We start from the raw sequence: 19,976 nt of genomic DNA, 5'->3' as shown, positions 1-19,976 counted from the left end.
TTCACTGGGAAGATTCAGAATATATTTATTTTCCTGCTCCATGGGTACCCAAGGTAGAAAATGTAAAGATTGGCTAGAACTGTGGTTTATAATGACAAATTCACATCAGGTGAGATTTATACTAGATAAATTACCTAGCTATGAATCCAGATGATTTGAAAGTGAATTAATACTCATTGGCATGAATCAATTTCTGTTGGGGATTGCAAAGGCAACGGAAAGAGTCTTTCGTGCCAAGGATCAACACAGGCCTTAAGCAAGTCATGGGCTCTCTAGTAAACAACTCCTATTCTCTGTAGAGACAGCTGGTTCTAGCAGGAGACTTCTGAGGTCCAGTGTGAGTTATTGACCCCTTATAGACTTGTCCCCAGGGTACTACTGTAAATTTAGCTCAGTTTGAGAGTAACTGGGTTCTAATACCTATGGGCTGTTGAGTAGCCTGTGTGAAATGGCGTGCAGTGTCAGGCCATTAGCATGTCAACATGCTGTACATCAACCAACCCTCTTTTACCACCTCCTTTCTCCCTCAAGGTTTTGAGACTGGGAATGAAGAGGTGAAATTAAACTGGCCTTTCACCCCAGGAGTTCTCTCTGTAGACAAGTTAAGGCACAGTGACAGGTAAGATAAACCTTTTGGGGTGTATATCTCTTCTCCTGACAGAAGTCTTCAGCTTTAAGATCTGTCCCTTTTAGCATCTTTCATCTGTATCATATGTATATGATATATATAATATAATATATATCCTTCTTGTTCCTTAGTACTAAGTCTAGATACTGAGAATGTTCAGATGGTTTACCATCATAATAAAAGTGTGTATACACACACACGCACACACACACATATAGATTTATTTTTTTGGAACACTCTAGTACCTCATCCAGGAGTGCTCTATCTGATGAGCACTCCTCTTTTGAGCCCTGGCTTAGTTGTCAGTCCTTCACCACCTGCATTAGAATCAGCTCAGGAGCTCGTGAGCTGTGCAGATGTTGGAGCCCTGTCTCAGACCCACTGAGTCAGAATCGTCACGGGGGAAGGCTCAGGAGTCTGCCCTGGGAACAAGGGGACATGATGGAGTTTGTCTTCCCTCCACGGACACTCATCTCCTTCCTTTGAGAGGGGCCCACATTGGATGAGATTTTATTCCTCCTTACATTTTCAATGAGTCATGCTGGGGCTAATGGTGTTGTTGACCGAACGAATGCATGAATGCATTTCTAGTTCATTTGGTTCTATCCCTGACCCTGGGACGTGAAGTATTGAGAGAACGCTTCTTTGGTTTTAAACAGCAAGATAACACAGGAAAGGAGAATAAAACCAGCACTCTTTAGGAAAGTTCAGATTTGAAAATGTGACACCTTAAATGGGCTGGCCATTATTTTTCTTTAAGCGCAGTTAGGTGAAATGGCACAGTGTGTGGCATATAGTATATCTTCAATAAATATTTGTTGGACAACTAAATAAGTGAATTAACAGAGGACTCCTGTTACTAAGGGGTAGTTTGCTGGGGTTTGTGAGGGAGTGTCAATGTTTTAGCACCTTCTTAGGGGGCATGGTGCTATGGAGTGAATGTTTATGTCTTCCCCACATTCTTATGTTGGGGCTCTAAACCCCAACGTAACGGTATTTGGAGGTGGGGTCTTTGGGAAGTAATTAGATTCAGATGAGGTCATGAGGGTGGGGACCCATGACAGGATTAGTGCCTTTATAGGAAGAAATACAAGAGAGGTGATCTCTCTCTCCGCCATGTGAGGATATAGTAAGATGTCTGTCTGCAAACCAGGAATTGAGCTCTCACAAGCAACCTTGACCTTGGACTGCTAGCCTCCAGAACCATGGGAAATATATATCTGTTGCTTAAGCCACCCAGTCTATAGCATTTTGTTACAGCAGTTCGAGCTGACACATGGTCGTGTGTGAGGGAGGGTTTTCTGGAAAGATAACACCACTCCGTGAGTCAGGGTACGTGTCTGTCTTTTTCGTAACTGAATCTTCAGAGCGCAGGATAATCCCCGTCCTGTAGCAGGGGCTAAATAAAGTTTGTTGAATGAATGATTGCTGTAAGTCTTCAACCCAAAGGAGCAACTGCAATTTGCAAGATTTCTAGATCAGAATGATAGGAACAGGCTGGTGAGCAGCAGAGGAAACTCTGTCTCCTTGAAGCTGACTTGTTTGCTCAGAGCTCTGACTGGCCCTGCTCCCAGCAGCCAGCCTCCCCTGCAGGCTCCGTGTGGGTTACCCCTGGAACTGTGAAAGGAGACTTGAAAGCAAGAGGGAATGTCAGGTGAATTATAAGACAGGCCAGGCCAGGAGGGCTTCACAGCCACTCTAATAGGTGTGAGCTTCAGGGACCTGTGGCTTTTCTGCCAACTTGGCTCCAGCAGTCACAGGGAGCACTTTGTAACCTTCCTTCTGGGGACTCATTAGTGAGGGGAAGCTGCCAACACAGGGCAGCCTCTCCAAGAAGAAGGTTAATTATGGTGGGTGGACAGCCAGGGAGCACAAACAAGGAAATGTTTTGGAGTAAAATGTTAGCAGATCTATGTGGGAGTGACACCACTGGCAAATTCTAAGGTCAGCCTTGGTCTCTTCATCTACAAAATGGGGCTAATAATGTCGGTGACATCTGTCACGTGAGATTGTGAGGATGACTTGGGCTAATGTACATGGAAGCACTTTGTATATTAACGTCCTATATAAATGCTAGCCTATCCTATTTACTTTCTGGCTGTGTTCAGTTCAACAAGGACCTGCTGTATTGTAGGCTCTGTTTTTGGGGAAAATTTGGATGTCCTGGTATCTAATTACTCCCTGCAGTATGAAGTAGAGAAGCGAATGTTTTAAGAAAAGAACCAGCAAAAAGTGCTGGGGGCTCAAAGGAGGGAAAAGAAGGTCCTTTCGGGGAGGAGTTAAGATGCTTCATGGAGAGGGCAGCAATGGAACTGGGCCTTGGAGACTGGGCAGGATTTTTACAGGCTGAAGTGTAGAGGAGAAGGGACATTTCAAGGGGAGGGACCACCAATAAACAAGGCCAGGGGGTTGAGGGACGATGGAACACAACTCGAAAGTGGTGGGAAATCCACGTAGGGTATCGATGCGGGTGCAGTAGGAAACGAGACTGGAAAGGCAAGCTGGAACCAGATTCTGGAAGCCCTTGAGACAGCTGCAGACCTGATTTGACAGAGAAGGGGGCCATGAGAGGCAGTTGAGGAAGGATGTCATCTGACTCATGCAGTACTCTAGGAAGAACGAAACATTGCAGTAGGGGAAGACAGGATGCTGAAAATGCACATTATGGTTTTCATCAATTCAAGGGTTATTTTAAGCCAGAGAAAAATGAACAGGCAAGAATACTTTGAGATTTCAGACCTACTTCTGCAAAGGGATGAGGAGCAAACTGCTTTCTGATAATGATCCAAGATCAGTTCCTGCAACCAGAACAAGTTCCTTCAAGAGCCAGGCCAATTCAAATATAGTAGAATCCCAGGGCAGAGCGCTTCACCATATTGCCAGGTCAGTGAAATTGTGTTTCTCCTGGGAAGATGGCACTGGTTTTGATAGCACGATAATAACTGTGAGACTTGCTCCTCACCCCCGTGTTAAAATGGGGGTGTCTGTGGCTTCAATATTACCCAGATTTTCTAATTTAAGAATAGACAGTTTCACAGAAGACTTCATGTTACCTGCATAAAATATAAATTAAAAATTAATATTTTCTGGTTTTGTTTCTAATTATAGAGCATCTTTTCAGTGCAGGAAGTTTGGAAAATATAAAGGCACCATTTCAAGATAACTACAGTTAATATTTTCCCTTCTGCTCTTCCAGCCTTAAAAAGGGTATGAATAGTGGTTGTGTATGTAAATACACAGATATGTTTGTCTGCATATACATCTGGATATGTGTATATTTATATAAGATACAATTTTTATAAAATTTCATAACATAATTTTTGTGTCTATACATACTGTCGTGTAAGTATTTACATATATCAAGGTATACATAATTATTTTTTGTGCTCAGCTTTGTTCCTTTTGAAGTAGGTTACGCACAGTTTCTCATGTCACAAAATATTTCTGGTAGTATGTGCTTTGCTGTTCAGAAAAGCGAGGTCCCCCCAAATCCTGTAAAGTCTTGACACTAATTGTGCTTATATTTGTATAGAATTTTTATGTGTATCATCTCTTGATATAGGGATTGTCATTATTCCCACTTTATGGATTAGGAGGCTAAAATTTCAAAAAGTTGAAACTCTCTCGAGGTTGAATAGCCAGTAACTTTGCTATCGACAATGTTTGCTGTGAATAAGCCTTCGTATCTGAGATCAGGACTCAAATTGTCAAGCAATTTATGGCAGTGGTTAAGCACGTGGTCTTTGGAACACTCTTATTGGGTTCAAATTCCAGTTCCACCACTTAGCTGGTCAAGTTTCTCAAGCTGTGCGAGCCTCTGTTTCCTTACCTGTGAAATAGGGAAGCTACTAGGACCCGTCTATCACCTGGGTGGTGATGATAAAGCAATGCGTTAATTTGTGAGCTCCTTTTAGACTATGCCCGGCTCATGGAGATACTGTCTATATGAAGGCCAACTCTTATTAAAACAGATCTTTTTCTACCATGCCGACTGTCTCTTTTTATGTGACTGAACCTTAACCTCTTGAGTTTCTTTCTTTCTTTTTCTCCAGGAAAGGTGATTTTATATAAGACTCTAATAAATGTAACAAAAGAAAGTTCATCCAAGGAAGGAATATGCACAGCTGTCACCTCTCTTCTGAGAGGGCTCCTTTTTCCCGCAGAGCTAAATGAGCATTTGACTAGATGAGAATATTTGCAGTATTATCTTTGTGATTTTTGCTGAAGCTAGAAGCTATACTGCTTGTAAGTTTTGTATGGTGAAGGATCAAACTATTTTTGGGGGCCAGGTTTTGGCTTGTTTGACTTCTGGTGTCACCCCAGCTCCTGGCTGTGTTGCTGACACTGTTGGCTAAAATTCCAAAGTGGAGGCAGCCTCATTCCTTTGTTAATCAGGGTGTTTAATGCAAGGGCTAATGATGTGGTATGTAACCACACTGCAGTTGTTAAGCCACATGGCACTTGCTTGCTGTTATTTATGGTGAAGGCATTTATGCTCTTAGTTTCCTGAAGCACTGAGCTACATCTGAAATGATGTTTCAAAGTACTTTGAGAGGCAGTGGTGCTAGCTTCATGTTCTAATCCAACATTCTTAGGTCTAGCCTGTGAAGAGCATGGGGAAAATCGGCACCGGTGATATGGTTTGAATCAGAATGCACCATGTATTTGTGCCTGCACAGAACAGGAAAGAACTGTAAGTACTCACCTAGAAACAAAATGTTGTCATCAACTTTTCAAGAGATTGCAAGGGTATCAACCAGAGCTCTTATGTTGAAAAGATGGTGAAAATGATATTTTCTTGGCTTCTCTTTATGTGGATGGATTTGGCTTAAAAAAAACAAACAGAATTGAAAGCACCAGGTTAAAAAATCTGGGGTAAAATTTTATATTAACAATAAAAGTGAGAGCTGTTGTCTATCAAACTTCCTATATGCTAGGCACAGCAGCTTTAGGGGCAGGCCAGACATATGCCCAGATGCCAGTTCATAAGGAGCGTGGGGGACATACCTCTAGGTGAGATGAGAGGAGAAACTGTTTACCAGACGTCCCCATGCAATGAGTGTTGTATGTGTTGCACCACTTGGATCATATATGTACACATAACCTATCATATGTGTCACTTGCCCATGAGGGAAAGTGGTACCCTCAAGGGGCTTGTTCAACTTCATAGGGCTGATATTAGAAATATTGAACAGATGATAGGTCATGGATGCAGACCAAACAGTTCAGCTATCAGTAGACACCAGGATGGTCACATTGGTGCTTATCAGGTAAACACCTTCCCTGGTTTTCTAGAGCAGTAATTCTCAACCAGGGGAGCAATTTTGCCCCCCTCCCCACAGGAGACTATTGGCAACGTCTGGGGACATTTTTGCTTGTCCCAATTGGTGGAGGATGCTACTGGCCTCTAGTGGGTGGAGGCCAGGGATATTGCTGTGCATTCTACAATGGACAGGGCAGCCACTCCCCTCCCTACAACAAACAATTATCCTGCCCCAAATGTCAAGAATTCTGGTGTTGATAAACCCAGCTCTACAGTGAGTCTGAGGCCAAAGTTGAATTCCTTGCAAGAGGAAGCACTGGCCAGCAGGGTCCTCTTCTCCATCCTCTCAATGTGGCATTTAGCATCTCTTCTGAAAAAACGTTAAGCAGATATTTAAAGAATGTAATCTGAAGGAATGCTAATTAACTAGCCTGTATAGGACACCCTATGTCTTGGTCTAGTCCTGGGTAGGCACTGTGCTAAGCATTTTAAATGTGTTATTTTATTAAATCTGATAAATGGCCCTACAAGACTGAAGGCAATAATACTATACTTCAGAAAACAAGAGAGAAAAGTGCAAACCTCTGCTTTTAAGTGAATACCTCTCAGTATTATTGAGAACCAATAACATGGCAATCAATACCTTATAACATGGTTGGTTTTCCAGAAGATAGAAATAAACCTTATTCTATACCCAGGAAGGGACTAGGAAACTGATATTTTCTTAGAGGCACTACAAAGCCATAGATTTAAAAGAATTGACAAATGGCATTATTTCAAGCCTGGTTATTATGGAGAGAATGAGCTTGTTAATCCATGCACGGAGTGCTTCCTGCCATGCAACCTCATGAGAGATGATACATTGCCATGTGCAAAGAACTATAACTTTTCCTTTGTGGTTTCCATCTGTGTGGGGACACAATACCCAGGGAACATAAATCTCCTGAACCTCAGGACCTGATTTGTTAGCTGGGCTGGTATTTCCTTATCTGCTTGGTTGATTTTGTAGGTCCAACTGTAGGGTCTGATATTGATCCCACAGACCATTAGTTTTGAAATTAACCTGGGCTCTGTTCTAAGTACGTTACACATATTAACTCATTCATGCATTATGAATATTTTCATTTTATGGACAAAGAAACTCAGATTCAGATGCCAGGGGGATAATTGCCGCATGTCAAGTCAGGGCTGAGCCCAGATTTGAACCCAGAGTCCTTCCATTATGATGTGCAACCCCTCTGTTCCAGTGTGTGGGGGCTTAGCATGGTTGAATGTGGGCTTTGGACTAGGCTAGAATCCAGGCCCTGCTACTTTGTTGCCATATATTCTAACCTCTTCAAGCTACAATCTCCTTATTTTTAAAATAGTAAAAAATATACCTCCAGTATTATAGTAAGTACAGTCAATCCTCCTTATTCATGGTAGTTATGGTCTATAAAGTTGCTGCAAACAGTGAAATAGTGAATATGAACATGTGGCTCCTGGGGAGCTGCAGGGTTAGGTTCCTATGAGCCTCTGGTCACAACATTTTGCTCAACCAATCAGTACATAATCTTGTTTTATGTCTGTTTCTGATTAAAGCCATCTTATTTAATATATATTGTTGACTCATTAACTTTGAACTCATGACCAATAGCACTATAACTCATGCCTGAATGAAGCTTACCTAACATAGGGATGTTTTCTGTAAGGCGTATCACACCCTTCTGGCACTTGAGAACACTAGACAGCGTCAGCAGTACAGTTGGGTCATTTTAAGCAGTGAAATCACCAAGAAATTGTGAGAAATGTGATACTAAATAGACTGGGAAAAGAAAAGGATACTTGTTTACATATGAGAGCTGAGACAGGAAGGCAGAGCATCGCCTTGTTTGACCTTAGCTGGTAATGTGCGTGTCAGGCAACTCAAATTTTTTGCTGCTCTGCGCATATCTACAAGTGACTGTGACGGCACCCTGAGTATTGATTTTGGAGATATGAATAAATTTTAGCAAGTAGGTGAATTTGCATATGCAGAATCTTTGAAGAATGAGGGTGGATTCTGTATAGCTCCAGGGTTGTAGTATGTATGAACTTAGGTACGTATATATAGTGCTTAGCATGTCACCATGAGCACATGCAGAGTATTTAACAAGTGGCAACTATTTTTGCTATCTTAAATAAAAGTATGCCAAGAATCAGGTCCCTTTTGGGTGGTTTTGTGCTGGCCCTCTGTGGACCAGGAAGCTTCTGTTCAAGAGGAGACGATGAGGCTATAAGAAGCAGCCTTTAAGGAGACTCCGCTTGATCTGCATACTCTCTTTATTTCAGGGTGTGAAATAGGGCAGCCAAGGGGTGGAACATATTGGATTTTGGGGGCTATATAATAGAATAAGAGAAGATGGGAAGGGTCAGTTCAGCCCTCCACCTCTCCCAGCATCGTAGGATTCCTTCTTTATATTCCAAAGTTTTAGTTAATGCTAAGGCATGATCCCCAAACCAGCATGCAGCATGAGCATGACCTAGGAACTTGTTAGAAGTAAAATTCCCACCCAGACCTCCTGAATCAGAAACTGCGGATGGGCCCAGAATCTGTATCCAACCACTGGGTGATTCTGAAGCAGGCTAAGATTGAGAATCGCAGCTCTGGTCTAAACCCCCATTCAGGTTATTGAGTTCTCTTGATCACTGAGTACTTTCCAGTCTATGAACCTCTGTGAGACAAGTGTTCAGTACTCCTTTTGTGATGGTTAAAACTTGCATGGATTTTTCTGGGATTGTCTGGGGCCTAATCCTTTTATTAAAAAATGGCTCCTTGTTTGGCTTATGATAATTTCTGAAACTCCCTTATTAGGTTTCAGCTTCTTATTTAATGGCTCACAGTAGAGCTTCTTTTTTATTTTGAATTCATTTTTATGCAAATGCCTACAGCCTCCAGAAAGATAAAGCATGCGTGCGAATGGATTTGTCTTCCTAGTTCTAAGGCGTATGGTTTGTCAAGGTTTTCCTTTCATTTGCAAAAAGTTTAGACCATTTCGTGTTTCTATTTTCCCCATCTGTTCTCTAACCAGAGTTTCTTCATGGGTGTTATTTGATAACTCAGACTTTCTAGGTTGATGATATTGTGATGATTTTGAAAAATCTCCATTTTTGTCAAGTTATGTGTTTATTCATTTGTTTCACAAACATTTATGAGACCACACCCGATGCTGGGCATTCAGCTAGATGCTGGAGAGCCATTGCTGAGCATAATAACAGAGATGGTCCTTGCTCTCATGGAGCGCACCTGCTGGTGGGGCCAGATGTTAAAGATGCAACATAAAAGTGATTAGAGCCTTGGGAACTGCTGTGAAAGAAGCACACGAAACTCTGAAAGAGTACGCAATATAAATAAAACCTAGTCAGGAAATGTGTCCATGTGTATTTGACATTTGAATAGACTTTTTAACAGATGAGTAAAAATTAACTAGGCAAAGGTAGGCATGGGTGGGGAGGGCGGGAAGTGTGAATATGTGTACAGATCTTCAAGAAGAAATCAAAGAGAAGGAGGGATTCAGAAAGTGAAGTAGAGAGTGGAGCAAGGAGAAGCTGGTCAGGTAAGCAGATGACATTTGCATGGCTAATACAATGCAGGGGATTGTGGCAATAAAAATTCCAGCCGATAGATCACACAAAGCACCTTAGGAAGCTAATCTAATATTCTTGGAGATCACTGTGTTGGAAGGGAAGGTGGGGGTGCTACTACCCCCATGGCCCTGTAGGATTGATGAGGAATTTAAAGGATGTATGTGACTATTTGAGGAATGTTTGTTTTTCAAAGACTTATGGGACAGGTCTACCTCATCCACACACTTAGATTTCAGTTATTTAAAGTCAGCGGTCATGAATGGTTGATGTTTCAACACAGTTTTCTCCATAATATCTCTTTCCTCTCGATAATCCGGTCCAGCCCTCAAGCTTCAAATACAGTCGACCTGGATTACATTTGAGGGGAGTGAGTTCACTACTGAGAGCTTGCAGTGTTGATATAGTAGCCTCTCGGGCCTAGCGATTTTTTTTTTTTATTCTGTGCCAGTAGGAACATTCTCACAGTCATAAACCAAGTTTGTATTCATTTACTCAACTTTTAAAGGAAAACATTTTCAGTAAGTTTGGGATATAAAGAAATATTTGAAATATCATATTCAAGTCTATGTTTTGTTTTGCTTTCTAGGATGAATCATTTGAGGAAATGTCTTGAGTTCCAATCATTCATCTTTCCATTGTTTACTAAATAGAAGAAAGGGCGTGGATAAATTAAGCGGATTCTTAGGAGGTCAATTTCACTGGACTTCTGGATGACTTTGGGTCCATGGTACTTCGCCTTTCTGAGTTAAGTAACACAGCAAGGGGAACAGTTATGAGTCGGGAACTGGACAAGGAAGAAGATGAAGAGAGTGATTCTGATATTTTGACTTTGAGGTACCATGAAATATTCAAGAATGTATACCCCATAGGCATTTGGGTTCCTATCTGAGAGAGACTACTCAGGAGAGAGACTGGTTTAGTAATTTCAATTGGGAAAATTTAATCATATGGATGATATAGAAAGTCTGGGTAAAGGATGAGAACTTGGATAAAGAATGAGCCAGTTGAGGAAAAAAACAAGGGTATAAATGAAGACATGCACAACTCTGGCATTTAAAGCAGGGAAGGAGGAAAAGGAGACGGCGGAAGGTTACTGAGAAACAGCAGCTGGAGAGGAAAAAAGAAAGCAGGAGAATGTGTGGGCTCCTTAACCCATGCTCTGCTGGCTTCCTCCTACCTCTCTGACTCATCTTTGTCTGACAAGTATTTTCAGTTGTTCAAGGAGACAGCTGTCAAGGAAAATGAGGACAGAGCAGTATTCGCTATGTTTAGCAACAAAGAACCATCGGGAAGTTCCTTGGCAAGAATCCTTCCGTGGAATCCTTTCTTCCTCCCTTTTCTTTTTTATACTTTCTATTACAAAAATTTTCAAATGCACACAAAAGTGGTAGGACAGTATAACAAATGCCTACAAACCTACAATCTAGTCGCAACCATGACCATGCTTTTTGCATTCTTGTATCCTATTATTTCATTTTTCAAACGTTAGTGTCTAGCACAGAGCCTGGCTCTTTAGAAGCAGTAATTAAATATTTGTGGAATAAATGTAAATGAATCAACAGTGTGTAGTGTACTGTTAAGGGGTGCAAACATACAAACAAAGGTGCATTTCCACCCTCAAGGAGTTTACAGTCTGGTTGGTTGGGGCAGACATAAGGCCACAGGAGTTAGGTCCAATAAGCAAGGGCTTGGGTTCCTTTGCCATTATAATAGTTCCAGGGAGCATTTCTATATTCCATTCACTCCTTGCCCCAATGATAAGTGAGGTGCAGTGGAACAGCACAGTCTGACTGGACTTCCATTCTGACTCCAACCTTTCCCTGCTGTGAGATTTTGGGCTACTCATTTACCTTCTCTGAGCCTCAGTTTCATCATGAAATTTTCATGGTGAGATGGAAAATGAAATTAATCCTTTAGAATTGTTTGAGAATCAAATGAGAAGTGGATGTAGAGCACTCAGCCCAGAGACTGACCCAGGGCAAGTGCCCAGTAGATGGTAGCGACCATCATTATCGTCATCGTCATCTATCAGTCTATTCTCCAAGAAGAATTTTCTGCTCTTCTAGTCTGGTTCCCTCCTGCTCCCAAGCACACTTTCTTTCATGTACCTTCCCATCACACACCTCATCCTCATTTTTCCTCCTCACCTTTCCAGTTTTATTCTTCCTGTCTTGGAATGTTGTTGGAGTAAATATGTAAGCCTAGCTCCAGTCTGCTTAAAGGCTTTCCCACCTGAAACTACCAAATGAGACATGGCTTTCTGTCCTGGCATTCAAGGCTCTCAGCAGCACAGCCCCGCCCCCATCTTGGCAGTCTGACTTCCCACTGCTCCTGAACAAGTCTCCAGGCTGCACCGCTCGTTGTTCCCTGAACACACACGTTTGTGGGACCTTTGTAATAATAATCCTTCCGCTTGAAATCATCTTTCTGCTCATTTACAGCCTTTACCATGGAAACCCTACCCATCCTTCCTGTTTGGATATTACTTCTTCCATGAATATTTGCCAATATTCCCACAATTGAGTATGGTAGCTCCCCCCTCTGATATATGATACCCTTTGCTTCTCTCCTTGTCTTTATCATATTTTCCTTTATATGAAGGCATATCTACGTATCATTCTATATTACGTAAATGTTCTCAGGATTAAATATTGAAAATGAGATGACATGCCTGAAAGTACTTAGTAAAGCATAAAGACTGACAAATATAAGCTCTAACAGCAATGACATAGAACATTAATCAGTACTAATCATGCACCCCATCTATAAAGACAAGGCACACAGTGTCTCAGTCTTTATAACAACATTATGAGATATGTGTAAGTACCACTCATTTTTGTTTTGTAGGCAAGGAGACAGAAATCTAGAGATGTTAAGTGATTTGTCCAAGCTCAAGTAACTATTAAAGAGCAAATCTAGGATTCAAACCCGGGCCTGTCGGACTCCAGGGTGTAAGCACTTAAGTGATCTCTTAGACTTGCTTTAAAAATCATTGTAAGTACAACTTTGCCTCAAATTAGCTAAATGACCTTTCTATTAAAAGAAATATATATATTCCTATAATTACAGTGAGATTAGCCTCCTTTTTTTCAGCTTAGATATCTTCTCATCTGCTGTAATTATCTACTTTCCATTGTTAGTGAAGACCTGGCTAAATGAAGAGATTTGTTGCTACTGAAATTGAAATGAACCTGTGTTAAAATTATGGCAAAGCACCTACCCCGGGGCCTGAGATGAAGCCATTAATATGAGCATCTTATCTTATTTCAGAGGATTTTCAACTTGAATTTCCCAACTGGAGTGCATTAACAGAGCTGATCAATGCCCCAATCATTAAAAACAAAACATTGTCTTTGCACATGGGCTTGCTTGCTTTTTTGTTTACAGCTCATTTATAACTTGTTTTTTTCAGGGAATGGGTGGTAGTTGGGGACCTTGGGCTGCCTCAGGAAGAGACAAACGGTTCTCTCAATCTTGGTTAGTGTTATGTCTTGGGTGAAAATTTCTACCCATTTATTAATTGACACTTAGGGATATTTCCTTAGACTACCTTCTCAGAAGTGTAATTACTGGGTCAAAATCTATGGATTTAAAGTGGCCTTTATTTTTATTTATTTTTTATTTATTTTTCCAAGGAAGATTAGCCCTGAGCTAACATCTGCTGCCAGTCCTTCTCTTTTTCTGAGGAAGACTGGCCCTGAGCTAACATCTGTGCCCATCTTCCTCTATTTTATTTGTGGGATGCCTGCCACAGCATGGCTTGCCATGTGGTGCCATGTCTGCACCCGGGATCCGAACCAGCAAACCCTGGGCCACTGAAGTGGAACGTGCACACTTAACTGCTGCACCACCAGGCTGGCCCCCACAAAATGGCCTTTATTTTAAAAACACATTGTAAAGTTGTTCTCCAAAATGATCACGTTAGTCATTACTGCAGCTCACCAACATATGTCCCTACTCTTCTTATCTCCCTCTCTGTGCTTTGTGTGGGGCTGTATGACAAGTTCTAGCCAATGGGTCAACAGGTATTGTGTCAACACCTATCAATCGTGTATTTGCGTGGAGCCATATGACAGTTCTAGCAGAAGTGACAGGTAGCACTTCTGGGATGAAGGATTTCATGGCCATTGCAAGACTCCCATTGCCTACCCCACCCAGAATGCTTTTTCCTCTGCATGGGGACTGATAATATTGTTCTGTCAGCCTGGGTACTGGATGAAGAACCATGTGGAACAGAGCCCCTGGCCACTTGACCCATGACAAACATGGAATGTGGGGGAGGAATGGACTTGTTAGGAGAAACCACTGAAATTTAGAGTTATGTGCTGCAGTCTAACCCAGCTTATCTTGACCACTATGATGGTTGTATAATTTAAAATGCCATCAGAAACATTTTTTAAATATAATTTTGTAACTAGGTATTACCTTGGCACGATTAAAAAGTAAATGGCAGGGTTACTACACATAGACACCTCTCCATCCGTGTCTCCATCTGCTCAATTCACCTGAATTCACCAAAAATGACATTTGTTTCTTTGGTGTTCATAAAGAAGTTTTTAATGTGTTTTTCTTTATAAAAGAGTTTATGTTTTCTTTTTTTTTCTTTTACACAAAAGGTAGAGTACTCTACAAACCTCTCTACACCTTTCTTTTTAACCTAAATTATATTTTGGAGATCTTCCCTATCAATACACAGAAAAAGCTTTGTCATACTTGTACAGCTGGACTGTACTGACTCATGAATTATCCTAAATTAATCACTCCCCTACTGTTGGACAGATTGCTCTTAATCTTCAGGCATTGCAACAATGATGCAGCAAATAAACTTTATCTTGGGTAATTTCATGTATGTGCCAGTGTATCTTCAGATAAATTTCCAGAAGTGGAATTGGTGACTTCAAGGGTGTAAGCATTTGCAATCTGGTTTAGTATTATTAAATTTCCCTCCTTATAGATGGCATCAATTTATGCTTCCACCAGCAACGAATGCAAATGCCTGCTTCCCCATAACTTCATCAACTTCTTAACATATTTGAAAGTTTTCTTCGCATTGGTTTGATATATTTCTTGTTCAGTTTACTTTTAGGCATTTTATCTTCCTTGTTGCTATTGTAAATGGAGTGTTTTCTTCCATAGTATCTATCTCCTAACAAGTTGTTGTTTTTATATACGAAAACAGTTGGTTTCTAAATTCTACATGCTCTTAACTTACTGAATTGTCTTAATGCTTGTAGTAGTTTGGATTTTCTACATATGCAATCGTATTGTTTGAAAATAGTGATAGTTTCCATTATTCTAATTTTTTCTCTTGTCTAATTTCATTGGCTAGTACAAAGTCAAATCCACGTGGTGATGGTGGGCATCCTTGTTCTGTTCTGGAGTTTTATTAGAATGCTTCTACTGTGTCACTGTAAAGCATGACACCAGCTTTGGGACTGAGAAATATATTTTATCATATTAGGAATGTATCCAGCTTTTCCTGTATTTAGAAAAATCATGAATTTCCTTCATGAATTGTTGATTTTTATCAAGTATTCTTTTGGTGTGTTGCTGGGTTCTTTCCCCTAACTGTTTCTGTAGGATTTTAAAAAAATAGGATTTATTTTTTTAGAGCAGTTTCAGGTTCACAGGAAAATTGAGTGGAAGGTATAGAGATTTCACATACACTCCCTGCCTTCACACTCTCAACCTCCCCCATTATCACCATCCCTGCTCTCCCCCAACCAGAGTGGGGCATTTGTTAAAACTGATAAACCTACATTGACACATCATTATCACCCAAAGTCCATAGATTACATTAGGGTTCACTCCTGGTGGTGTACATTCTGTGGGTTTGGGCAAATGTCTAATGATATGTCTCCACCATTATAATATCCTGCAGAGTAGTTTCATTGTCCTAAAAATCCTCTGCTTCGCTATTTGTCCGTCCCTCCCTTTCCCCTAACCCCTGGCAACCACTGATCTTTTTATTGTCTCCATAGTTTTGTCTTTTCCAGAATGTCATATTGTTGGAATCATACAGTTTTAGCCTTTTCAGATTGGCTTCTTTTACTTAGTAATATGCATTTAAGGTTCCTCCATGTCTTCTCAAGGCCTGACAGTTCATTTCTTTTTAGTGTTAGATAATATTCCATTGTCTGATGTACCACAGTTTACTCATCCATTTATCTGCTGAAGGACATCTTGGTTGCTTCCAAGTTTGGCACTCTGAATAAAGCTGCTATAAACATTTGTGTGCAGGTTTTTCTGTGGATATAAGTTTTCAACTCCTTTGGATAAATGCCAAGAGTGTGATTGCTGTTAAGGGTATGTTTAGTTTTGCAGGAAACCACAAAACTGTCTTCCAAAGTACCTGTGCCATTTTGTACTCCCACCAACAATAAATGAGAGTTCCTGTTGCTCCACATCCTCATCAGCGTTCACTGCTGTCAGTGTTTTGAATTTTGGCCAATCTAATAGATTTATAGTGTTATCTTGTTGTTGTTGTTTTTTTTGAGGAAGATTAGCCCTGAGCTAACTACCACCAATCCTCCTCATTTTGCTGTGGAAGACTGGCCCTGACCTAACATCCATGCCCATCTTCCTCTACTTTATACGTGGGATGCCTACCACAGCATGGTGTGCCAAGCGGTGCTATGTCCGCACCTGGGATCTGAACCGGCGAACCCCGGGCCACAGAGAAGCGGAACATGCTAACTTAACTGCTGCGCCAGTGGGCTGGCCCCAGTGTTATCTCATTTTAATTTGTATTTTCCTGATGATATATGATGTAGAGCATCTTTTCATATGTTTATTTGCCATCTTATGTTGGATTTTTATATTAAGAGTAATAATATCTGTAGATTGGTGTGTATATAATTTTTAGTTGTTCTATAAAAAAAGAATTTGGAAGTTTTCCTTTTTTTTTATTAAACAGTTTAAATTGATTTGAAAATGCTCACTTTTTAAGAGTCTGTTAAAATTCTCCCTCAAACTCATCTGACTCTGTTTTTGTGTTTGTTTTGTTTTTGTTTTCTATTTTTGGGGGGGCAGGGAGCACGAGTAGCAATTTGAGACCTACACCTATTTCTTTAAAAAGAATCTTTTTGAGGGAAAATTGATCTGTTTAGATTTTAAATCTCCTTTAGTTTTGGAAACAATTTTCCAAGAAAATTTTCAGTTTTACCTAAGTTTTCAAACTTTCATAATTTTTAAAAATTCTGTTCATGAGGTAATATACTCTTTATTATTACTTATTGCCTGCGTTTTGTGGAGTTCCCATTTTTCTTATTAGGTTAGTTAGTGGTTTGTTTTATTTTACTTTTGAAGAATGACCTTTTGAAATGTTTTAGAATGCACTGATTAGTTCTACTGTTTTCTGTTTATCTCCTTAGTTTTGCTATTTTTTGTTTGTCATTTCCTTTTATATTTTTCAGATGTTTAAAATTTTTTTAGTCATTTGTCTCATATCATTTTTTACTCTTTGTTTTTTAATGATAAATGCATTTACTGTTTTAAATTATCCTTTGTGTACTGCTGTGGTTGTATTCTGCTATTTTGAAAAAGAAATTGTGCAGCTTTAGTTTGCGTTCCTCTTTAAAGTGTTAAGAGCAGTTTATTTAACTTTTTAACTTTCTGATGTTATTAATTTTTAATTTTACTATACAATGAGGGAAAATTGTTTTACTTCTTCCTTTCAGAATTTAACGAGATGTCCTTTGTGACTTAATATATGATCAATTTTAATGTTTAGTGGTAAAGAAAAGGTATATTTTCTGTTTTCGGTAGTTAGTATTAGATATTTTTCAAATATTTTTACTTTATTAATTATTCAATTAAAGTCTTCTATACTCTTTCTTATATTTTTGACCACTTGATATGTCATTTATTGACTGATAGAGGTTAATTAAACTTATCTATTTCTACTATGTGTTTTGTCTATCGTTTTTTATATCCCTCAACTTCTACCTTATGAATATTGCTATTTTTTGGTTCATAGATATTTGTAATTGTTTTAATTTTATTACGAATTGTCCTTTTATATAATAAACTGCCCATACTTGTTATGTTTAACACCTTTGGATTATATTCTACCTTTCTGCTATTACAATCAGAAACTTTGCTTTCTTTTTGTTTGCATTTGTCTGGTATATTTTGCCTGTCTTTTAATTTTTAACCCGGATCACTTTTTTGGGCGATGAGGTGGTGATTTTCTTACTTGTATTAAAACTATTTTCTTTAGTTCATTTCTCACTCTGGCCACCCAACTCTATCCTTCATTGGAAACAAATATACTTAAAGTCTCTGTGGAATATTATTATTACTGCTGCTGCTACTGCTACCATTACTACCACTATGGTTATTTTATTAATAGTGTTATTAATTGAGAGCCAGCCCTGGTCGTCTAGTGGTTAAGATTCCGTGCTCTTACCACCAGAGCCCGGGTTCATTTCCCGGTCAGGGAACCACACCGCCCATCTGTTGGTTGTCATACTGTGGTGGCTGCATGTTGCTGTGATGCTGAAAGCTATGCCACCTGTATTTCAAATACCAGCAGGGTCACCCATGGTGGACAGGTTTCAGCAGAGCTTCCAGACTAAGACAGACTAGGAAGAAGGACCTGGATACCCATTTCCTAAAAAATTGTCCATGAAAACCTTATAAATAGCAGTGGAGCATTGTCTGATATAGCACCAGAAGGTGAGAGGATGGTGCAAAACAGACCTGGCAGGGTTCAGCTTTGCTGTACGCAGGTCACTTGGAATTGACTCTAATGGCAGTAACAGCAAATTATTATTTGAGACGCTTGCTTTATAATAGCATCTCAACCTTTTTCTCTTAATTTCCTATTTATCCTTCTGAAATCTATACTTGTTTTGGAGGGTATGGGTATCTGGGTTCCCCTCAATGGGTCATCCAATAATAACAAGCAAGAAAAATATTAGAGATATTCAAAAGCAATTACTTGGGACAAATAGAAAAACCAAAATAAAGCCTTTATGTTGGTGTTGGGCCTTTCAAGTTGCTTCCCTTAGCGGGGATGATGTCAGATCTTTGATTTATAAACAAAAGAAGATGTTCAAGTTTTTCTGTCTCCCTGATTCGTTCCACTTCTCCTTGAATATCATGTTACTTTATGATTCATGTTTGGTCTCTGTGTTATTAGGCCTCTATAAACTTAACTCATTAGGACTCCTCAGTAGTAGCTAGCATAAACTTCCTTTGGTGATGGTTGGTAAAATTGTCCTTTGTAGACATTAATTCATCTGGTATGAGAAGCTGAGATTTTACTGAGCTAAAACTGTAGCTAAGAACACTGAATCTGTTATTCAAGAGCATGTGATCTAAAAAATGCAAAAAAGCTAGAGATTTTATGGGAAAAAATGCACTGAGAATATCTTCCTTGGTTCAGATTAAAGATATTCTCCTTTCAAATTTGTCTTGTAAAATGTTTCATGGCAAACTATGGGGATACATAGTTTTTCCATTCCTGTAATTTAAAAAGATTTTCTGATTCTTCCATAGCCAGAATGCTCACAGCAGCCAATTTTTATTCTTTGTGAGAATTCTTTCAATTTAAATATTTATATCCATAATCACATTCTGATTTTGACATATTAATGTGAGTGTTATATTAATTTTTGATGTTTTCATCCTTTTTGTCATTTAATTAGTTGTTTCTCCCTAATTTAATTAAATACATACTGTCATAAGACTAATTATATCATATCTCTGAGTGGTTCGATCTGTGGAATGACTTTAAAATGTGTTGTACTTGCTTCATTTTGCCTGGAGGAAAATCACTAAAGGATACATTACTATCTCAGCAAATATAAATTATACTGAGTTCTTCTTCTAGTTCCAGCTTAATTGGCTTGGTGGCGATTAATTTGTAAAACGAGATTTCTTTTTTAAAAATTATTGAGGGAATGCAAGTTGTAGAATCTAAAGATTGTTTTTAGAGTTAATAAATGTTGTTAACTAAGCTATTTTGGATGTCTGACACTTTGACCCTCCCCTAGAGAATGCTGGGACATCTGTGTTTTGTTCCATTCTTCCCCAGTTTTCAGTTAGCTGAAAACTGTCAGTGGAAAATGTCAGTGGAAAAATGGATCTATTATTTCAATTTCCTTTGATTCCGCAATTTTCCTTTAAGTTTTTAAACATATACATGCATGCATTCACACATACACATACACACGCACACATGCAGTGTTAAAGCAGAGTTTTCAAAACGAGTGACCAGCTATGGAATGATCCAGCCTTAGAATCTAATCATGACTGTGTGGCTCTGAATTTGCAACATTCTGAGAAATTTCTTTGACTTGTCAAAACTTTAGATTCTCATCTGTAAATTGCAGTTATAATACCAATCTTACACAGTTGCTCTGAGGATTAAGTTAACTAATTTATGTAAACAGACCATATAATACCTGGTATAGAGGCTAAACTCTGTAATAAGTACAGTGGGATTGCTGTTAATCATTTTTACTGTTATTA

At 39.4% G+C, this 19,976-nt stretch overlaps 1 long non-coding RNA gene across 1 annotated transcript in view; it reads left to right on the top strand.

Annotated features, from left to right (window-relative positions):
* Nucleotides 1-19,976, top strand: part of LOC139076108 (uncharacterized) — a 262,266-nt gene that overhangs the window by 143,772 nt on the left and 98,518 nt on the right. The window contains exon 2 of the long non-coding RNA XR_011527381.1: nucleotides 532-619. This is a non-coding gene — a long non-coding RNA (uncharacterized lncRNA). The remainder of the gene's footprint in view (nucleotides 1-531; nucleotides 620-19,976) is intronic.

This window comes from Equus przewalskii, chromosome 15 (genome assembly GCF_037783145.1).
Source record: "Equus przewalskii isolate Varuska chromosome 15, EquPr2, whole genome shotgun sequence".
Classification (NCBI taxonomy): domain Eukaryota; kingdom Metazoa; phylum Chordata; class Mammalia; order Perissodactyla; family Equidae; genus Equus; species Equus przewalskii.
This window is presented reverse-complemented; position numbering and strand designations above follow the sequence as displayed.